This window comes from Apium graveolens, chromosome 9, assembly GCF_009905375.1.
Source record: "Apium graveolens cultivar Ventura chromosome 9, ASM990537v1, whole genome shotgun sequence".
In the NCBI taxonomy this organism is placed as follows: domain Eukaryota; kingdom Viridiplantae; phylum Streptophyta; class Magnoliopsida; order Apiales; family Apiaceae; genus Apium; species Apium graveolens.
In genome coordinates, this window is record NC_133655.1 from 226,777,681 (window position 1) to 226,784,951 (window position 7,271).

A 7,271-nucleotide genomic window follows, 5' to 3' on the forward strand; every position below is an offset into this window, starting at 1 on the left:
GTTCCCAAGTCTTTAATCATGAATTTACTGGACAAAAAAATAGTTACCTGAGAAAACAAATCCTTATTATTACCGGTAAGAACCATGTCATCCACATATACCAACAAGATTACAATTTTATCCCCTTGCTTGAGTATAAACAAACTGGAATCACTGAATGTTTGAGTAAAACCAAATTGTAAGAGAGCCTCAGACAAGGTAGTGAACCACTCCCTAGGGGCTTCTCTAAGCCCATAAAGTGACTTAAGTAATCTACAGACTAATTGTACATTTGGATACTGTGTTAAAACCTCAGAAGGAATCTGATAACCTGGAGGAATGACCATATATACTTCTTCATGTAGGGAGCCATGAAGAAAGGCATTGGTCACATCTAACTGAGTGAGTGACCAGTTCTGCATTGCAGCAATAGCTAAAATGACTCTAAAGGTCGTCATTTTAGCAACTGGAGCAAATGTAACAAAAAATCTAATCCTGCAGTTTGAGTGAAACATTGAGCGATTAATCTAGCTTTATATCTTTCTATTTGACCATTTGGTAAGTATTTAACCTTATACAGGCATTTGCAGCCAACCACTTTCTTATTAGAAGGTAATGGTACAATGGTATAATTGTCCAAGTCTTATTAGCTTCTAAGGCTGCAATTTCCACATTCATTGCAGTACATCACTCACTGTACATAGATGCTTGTTTAAAATATTGAGGTTCAGGTACCTTAGTAATGTTGGCTAGAAATGCAGAATATGAAGGAGTAAATTGGGAGTAAGACAAATGATTGACAATTGAATGATTTGTTGTTGTCTGAGGAAGAAGGGTAACAGGTAATCCTGTGAAATCCTAAAACTTAGCTGGTAGTTGTCTCGACCTGGAAGGTCTGACTGGAGCTTGTGACGCTGGTTGTGGGGCAAGAGTAGATGAATGAGGTGCATAATCTGAATTATTAGGGGAAACTAATGATCTAGTATCTGTACTAGTACCATGTTCCAACGTAGGAGGAGACAATGTGTAGTCCCTTAATAAAGAAGGTTGTATAGAAGTGGAATTTAAAACATCCTCAAAGACAGTAAAAGGATCAGAATCATAAGAAGATGAAGTGTTTGTGAAGAGAACAGAAGGTGTAGTAGATGTGACATGTTGAAAAGGAAACTGAGTTTCAACAAATTTAACATCTCTGGAAACAAACACTTGTCTAGTGTTTAAATCCAAAATTTTATAGCCAGTTTTGGCATAAGGGTAACCAAGAAATACCCCTTTAATACTTCTAGGGGCAAATTTATCAGTAGATTGTGGGACAACAGTGGCATAGCAAAGACAGCCAAAGACTTTTAAATATGAGTAATCTGGTTTCTTTTGAAACAAAACCTCATAAGTTAAACCCTGAAGTAAAGGAGTTGGTGTTCTATTGATGAGATAACATGTTGTAAGAGCACAATCACCCCACAAAGATATAGGCAATGAAGCATGAAATCTCAATGCCCTAGCAACATTTAATAAATGTCTATGTTTTCTTTCAACAAGATCATTTTGTTTTGGGGAATATGGACATGAAGTTTGATGGATAATTTCATATGAAGCAAAAAGAGACTGAACTTTATGATTAACAAACTATGTCCCATTATCAGATCTAAATGCTTTAATGACAACTTTGAATTATGTTTGAATAGTCTGAATAAAGTCTGAAATAATTGGATGAACAACCGATTTATCAGACAACAGAAACAACCAAGAAGCTCTAGATTTATCATCAACTAGAGTTAAAAAGTAATTACCACTGCCATGTGTTTTGACCTTGTAAGTGAAAGAGATATGTCCTAAGTCCAATCATGTATGAGGATTTAAGAATAACTTTTATGTAATCTGTTTTGATTTCATTGATATTAATAAAAGACTTGTTTTGTTTTTATTGCGGGCTCTATCTATTTAAATGTTTAAATAAGATATACCATAGTTTAGAGTAAAGCTTTTTATGGATTGTGATGAGATCATAATAATGAGACCTAAAAGATGATAACTCTAAACTTAAATAGTTCCTGGTCGTAGGATTACTAACTGGTAATTAATAATCCGCAAAGATCGGTACATACTATGCTTGCTTCATTATGAAGGATGTCTGTTCTAATAGACCTTTGTGTGGTGACACTATAGCTAGTATGTAGGTGCTTATTATAGAATAAGTTCACTGAGCATGACTCACACATCTGAACAACTGATGGAGTTCACTCACGCGTCAGCAGTTGTTCACATAGTGATAGTTGTACAAGTATCCTTAGACTTGAGGTCATCATAGTCATCTTGTGTACACTGAACTATGCTTTGGTTTAGTTCTTAGTCTCAAGGGACAATTATAAGGGCTCTACTGGGTATAGAAATTTGTACATGAAGATAGTATATGATCAATAAAGGATCTACCCCTTCCAGTGTAGGAAGGGAATGTTCAATGCTGATCCACTTATGTTAGTTCAGGAATCTCTGGCCAGAGTGAATGAAATTAGAAAGGAGTTTCTAATTTACATTAAATAGAACTAAACATAGTGAATGGGAAAGCAGGTGATTAAATAAGATAGGCTTGACACAAGTTCCCTGCCTTATATTTAATCGTGACATTACATGGTAGAAGGAATTAATTGTACGGTAACTACTCACTGAATAAGTTCTTGATATTCTAAGCAGTGAATTCGTATTATCCGGATAGTCGCGATATGCTGAGAAGTATCCCTCACGATGTAGAATAAATATGCAAATATCAAAGGCCAATATACTGTGAAAGAAGCATTACGGGCTTCTTCCCTTGCACTTGAATGCCTCTCAGAAAGTCCTAAATCAAGACCTGACGCAAACAATGTGGTAAAAGCATTAGAGCAGCTTCAGGATTTAAAAAAATAAAAAAAGGATTGAGGTAATATCTGGAGTAAAGCATGAAACAGATGCATCGTTATACTTAAATTTCAATTCCTGAAAGGTACAGAATAGCAGATACGTAATTAGTTGATTTTAAGTATAGATTCATCAATGTTACGTGTTGTGAAACACTTAGAACATATCTCTGATTCTTGTGTTAAATATACGATCTTATTGGGGTCTTACTCTAACACCTTAAGATTTTAGATGAGTTGGTTACTCAACCTGATATCAGAGCTTAGGCTGGCGAAAAACTAATGTTCGATTTGTGGACACTAAAGGCAAATAATGCCCCAAAGATGGGCGCCAGTGTTCCACTTTTTGACCCATAAATGGGCTTTTGAGTGAAGGGAGTATTAAATATATGATCCTAAGGTTCGATTTCCAGCCTCCCCAATATTCTCACAATTTATTGTGGACACTAAAGACAAATAAGATGGGCACCGGTGTTCCACACTTTGACCCATAAAGGAGCTTTCGAGTGAGGGAGAGTGTTAAATATATGATCTTATTGGGACCTTACTCTAACACCCGGAAACTTATAATTTTAGTGCATCTGATTTGTTAATTCCTTATAATAGTGGTGGACTCATGCATTCACGCCAACTCCACCAATTAAATTGGCCTAAAATGATTTCCGCGCTTATCATAGATGTGTCCACAGGCACACAATAAAAAAACCTTTATTTGTTTTTCGTAAGTGTAACAATAAAAAAGATATTCACATGTAGTATATGCTTCGGCTCAAACTAACTAATCTTCTGTCCATAGCAAGTAGACATCAGAAGAACCTACAAAATATGATTATGGAATGTGGACAGTAAGGCATAACCAACAATATAGTTTTATGACTATTTCTCAACTAGTTTAAATGACTGAATCTTTATGAATTTGAATCAGAGTTGTGTCTTCTACTTGATTGTAGGTGTGGAGCCACATAGCTTTTCCTCTACATCATTGTTAAATTATTAATCAGTCGGTGTTTGAACATTGTACACGTGAACAGCTGTATGTCCTGAGGCCGAGTGAGAAATTACTGCTAGATTTTGAAATCCAAATGTCTTGCCACTTCAATTTTTTTATAAATTATTCCATTTCCATAGCTTTCTCCTACCTTTTTCCTTCTGCTCACAACATAATTTATTTATTTTTTAATTATTTGGACAGTTGAACTCTTGAACTCTCGCAAGACGGACAATAACTCAAACACTGCATCAACATTTTGTTTACAACAAATTACTAGTATATAAATTAACCCAATTCACCAAATTATCTTAATCAATCTAGAGTCGAATGTGGCAAATTATTTAAAGCAGAGAATTTTAAGAATAGTATCCCGCCATCTAAATTTTCATAATAGCGTGTTGAACATATCACCTCATATAAAAATTCTTAGATTTGGAAATCAAAGTGTAGTGATGATTGTAATTAGTTGGAAAGTGATTAGCTAACGGTTGCATTAGTAAAGTTAAATCTTGTAATCATACTTTGTTGTTGATGACATAATGGAACCCAATACATAATACAACTTTTAGGTTGGCTTCCAACTTGCAATTCCCTTCACATGGGAGCTTTTCTATTTATTCCTGGTAGAAATTTCAAGCTTTTATTGCCCCTACCCACAAGTGGAGATTCATATATATAACATAACTGCTGGCCTAAAAGCTCCCTATGGGAACAGAAAGTTCAATCTTCACCTAGAAGAAACATCTTTTAGTTTGAAAAATACAGTTATGAACTAAAGTAGAAATTCCTGATTTCTGAGACCGTTCCTACCTTTAGTATATTGGAAATTATTTATGTTCCTGCTTAATTAATTTTAATAAATATCTGTGTTCGGTGAAATTGTATTATGACTATGTAGTTGTATTGAATGTGCATGTTTGTAGAGTTCTTAAAAATCTGCAGATCTGTAGATGGTAGTTCTATATATAGCTTGTAGTTCAAGTAGAGTGAGGATAGTGGTTGAATATGACATGTAGCGTATTTAGAACGATGATAACTATTTAATATCTAATTCATAAATGATTACACAATTTTTATTAAGAAAAAAAAATGTATATGCTCAATTCGAAATATGATAGACAAAAATGCTATTTAACAAAGGCGGTGGTCAGAAATGCTACTCAACGAAACCGGTGATCAGATAAATTGGAGATTCTAGTTTTGTCATTTGCAAATACCGTAGATTAAGATAGATATTTCTTGTTACAAAGACTTCAAAGATATGTCTAACAGAAAAATCTAAAAGAAATAGGCGTGTACTAATATGTTGAATTAGGAAATAATAAATCAAATGTGTAACATCAAAATGACATAATTAACAAACTTGATAACATAATTAACCAATCATACAATGCTATTTTACAAGAATAAGCTAGCTCCAAACCCGTTATGAAACTTCCCACCAAACAACTAATAATTCTATTTTCAGCTGGCATTGATCTACATCATCACCGTGTAATCTCGTACATTTATCCTTTAATGTAGAGAATTATTTGGCTACACACTGCTTGAGCATATATAAATTTATACTTTAGGCCTTTTCTGAGGAACTTCATTCAACTTCTTTTGTGGTTAAAAGAATAGTAATTGGTGGAAGCCAACCCTTGTGGAAGCCCTCTTGAGTTATCATCAGAATGCTTCTGAAACTTGGTGTTTGACGGTGCATTAGTAAACCTTCCTTGCTTGTTCTTTCTTCTTGGTTGAGTCGAAAGAGGGATGAATACACCCGTCCCTTTGCTCTGTTCTTTTTGCTGAGTTTGCTCATACAACATTTGTGATTGTGTTGTTGGCCTCGGATGAATAACTCCACAAAATGGCTGGAAAAATTATAAAATTCAAATATTCTGTTAAGTTATTATATCTAACAGAACACTCATATCATTTTAAGTTACCGGCTCTCCCGTTGTGTTAGGAGGGATTAATATGTAACTCATGCTTGCGTGTTAGTAACCTTTTACTTCATGCATGAATTGAAAATGCAAGAAAACGGAAGACTATACAAAATTGTCTACTTTCAACAAGAGTGAAAAAAAAGATGGAAAGTACCTGAAGAGAAGCAGAAGGGTATCGATAGCCTGCGACAGGGAGATGAATATCGTCGTCGTCCTCCATTATAAGCAGAGAAATCTGCTTGCTTATGTCTGCATAAAAGAGATCATCATGATCCAAAACGTCCATGCCGACAAACTTTCACAAAGAAAAAAAGAGAGAGAAGTCTCTGTATTTTTATTTTGCATCAAAGGTTCTGTACTTTTGTTATCTGGTATTTGGTTAGAATTGATAGATTGGGGGTATAAATAAGGAGGTGATAATTATTAAAGAAAGCAGGGATGGGTCGAGGGAGTTGGAGTACATGTGGGGTGGTAGGGTATGTTTGCCAATCTGTCTAACAAAGTCCCCACAAAGATTGAGAATCATGAACTGTGATGTTAAGATATTATCCAAATTTAAAGAGATGAGGAGGAAACAAACAGCCCCTCCACTTCCAGATATCTGATCCAAGAATAAGATAGATAGATAGATTCATATCTTCAACATATTATTGGTTGTGACTTGAAACCCTACTCTTCCCCCTTTTTCTCCACCACAAAAGACTTCTCTAACACTTTGCCCACATACACAAGTTTTAAGCTCACTGCTGTTGTAGCTTATTCATTATCAATATTTTTTACCCACACTGTCTTGTAGGCCCATTTTAACTCTTGAGGATATGTTAAAATAATACATTTTGAAGTCCTGTCTGAAATTAACAAGGGAGGATGTGGTGCTGATCTTCCCAGCAAGATTTAACGAAACACAACCACCAGTACACTTGTAACTGAAAAAATGTTTCTAAGGTGTAGTTTGAAAAAACAGTTCTGTACACAACCAGTTAGGGGCCAGTTTTACCATTGCAGTGAGTTGGAGCCTAATTTCATACACTATCATGTGTGGGATGTGGGTGACTGGGTGTTCCTAATTTTCCTATTTCAATTTAACCCCATATCGTAGTCTTTAAAGTCATTGTGGGATAATATAGGTTCTCGAGGAGCCGGGCACAATTCTCTTGTATATAACAAGTAAATTAACTACATTAGTAAGAAACTATTTCAAATGTATTCAAACACAAATTAGAACGGGTTTGGTCCAAAACGGAGAATAGAGTCCAGGTTTGCTTTCGGGCCAACATACCAAAGTCTTCCTGTTCCTACAGGCTACCGACTCAAAAAGAAATACTTCATTTAAATTTTTATAGTAGATACACTTGTAAGTGTCATGTGTGGTCACTAAGGTAAATGAGCACAACCTCGAAATTTATATGACTTTTTGCCGACTCTTGGTAAGCCGCAATTAGTTCTTATGTTGGGTTAAAACGAATAATACAATCT

The 7,271-nt window shown here is 35.0% G+C and overlaps 1 long non-coding RNA gene across 1 annotated transcript; it reads right to left on the reverse strand.

Annotated features, from left to right (window-relative positions):
• Positions 1 to 5,210: 5,210 nt before the first annotated feature.
• On the reverse strand, positions 5,211 to 6,605 carry LOC141684289 (uncharacterized). Its single transcript, XR_012560622.1, has 2 exons — positions 5,950 to 6,605; positions 5,211 to 5,720 (listed from the first exon to the last, which is right to left on the reverse strand). It is a non-coding gene; the product is annotated as an uncharacterized LOC141684289 (long non-coding RNA).
• Positions 6,606 to 7,271: the final 666 nt, after the last annotated feature.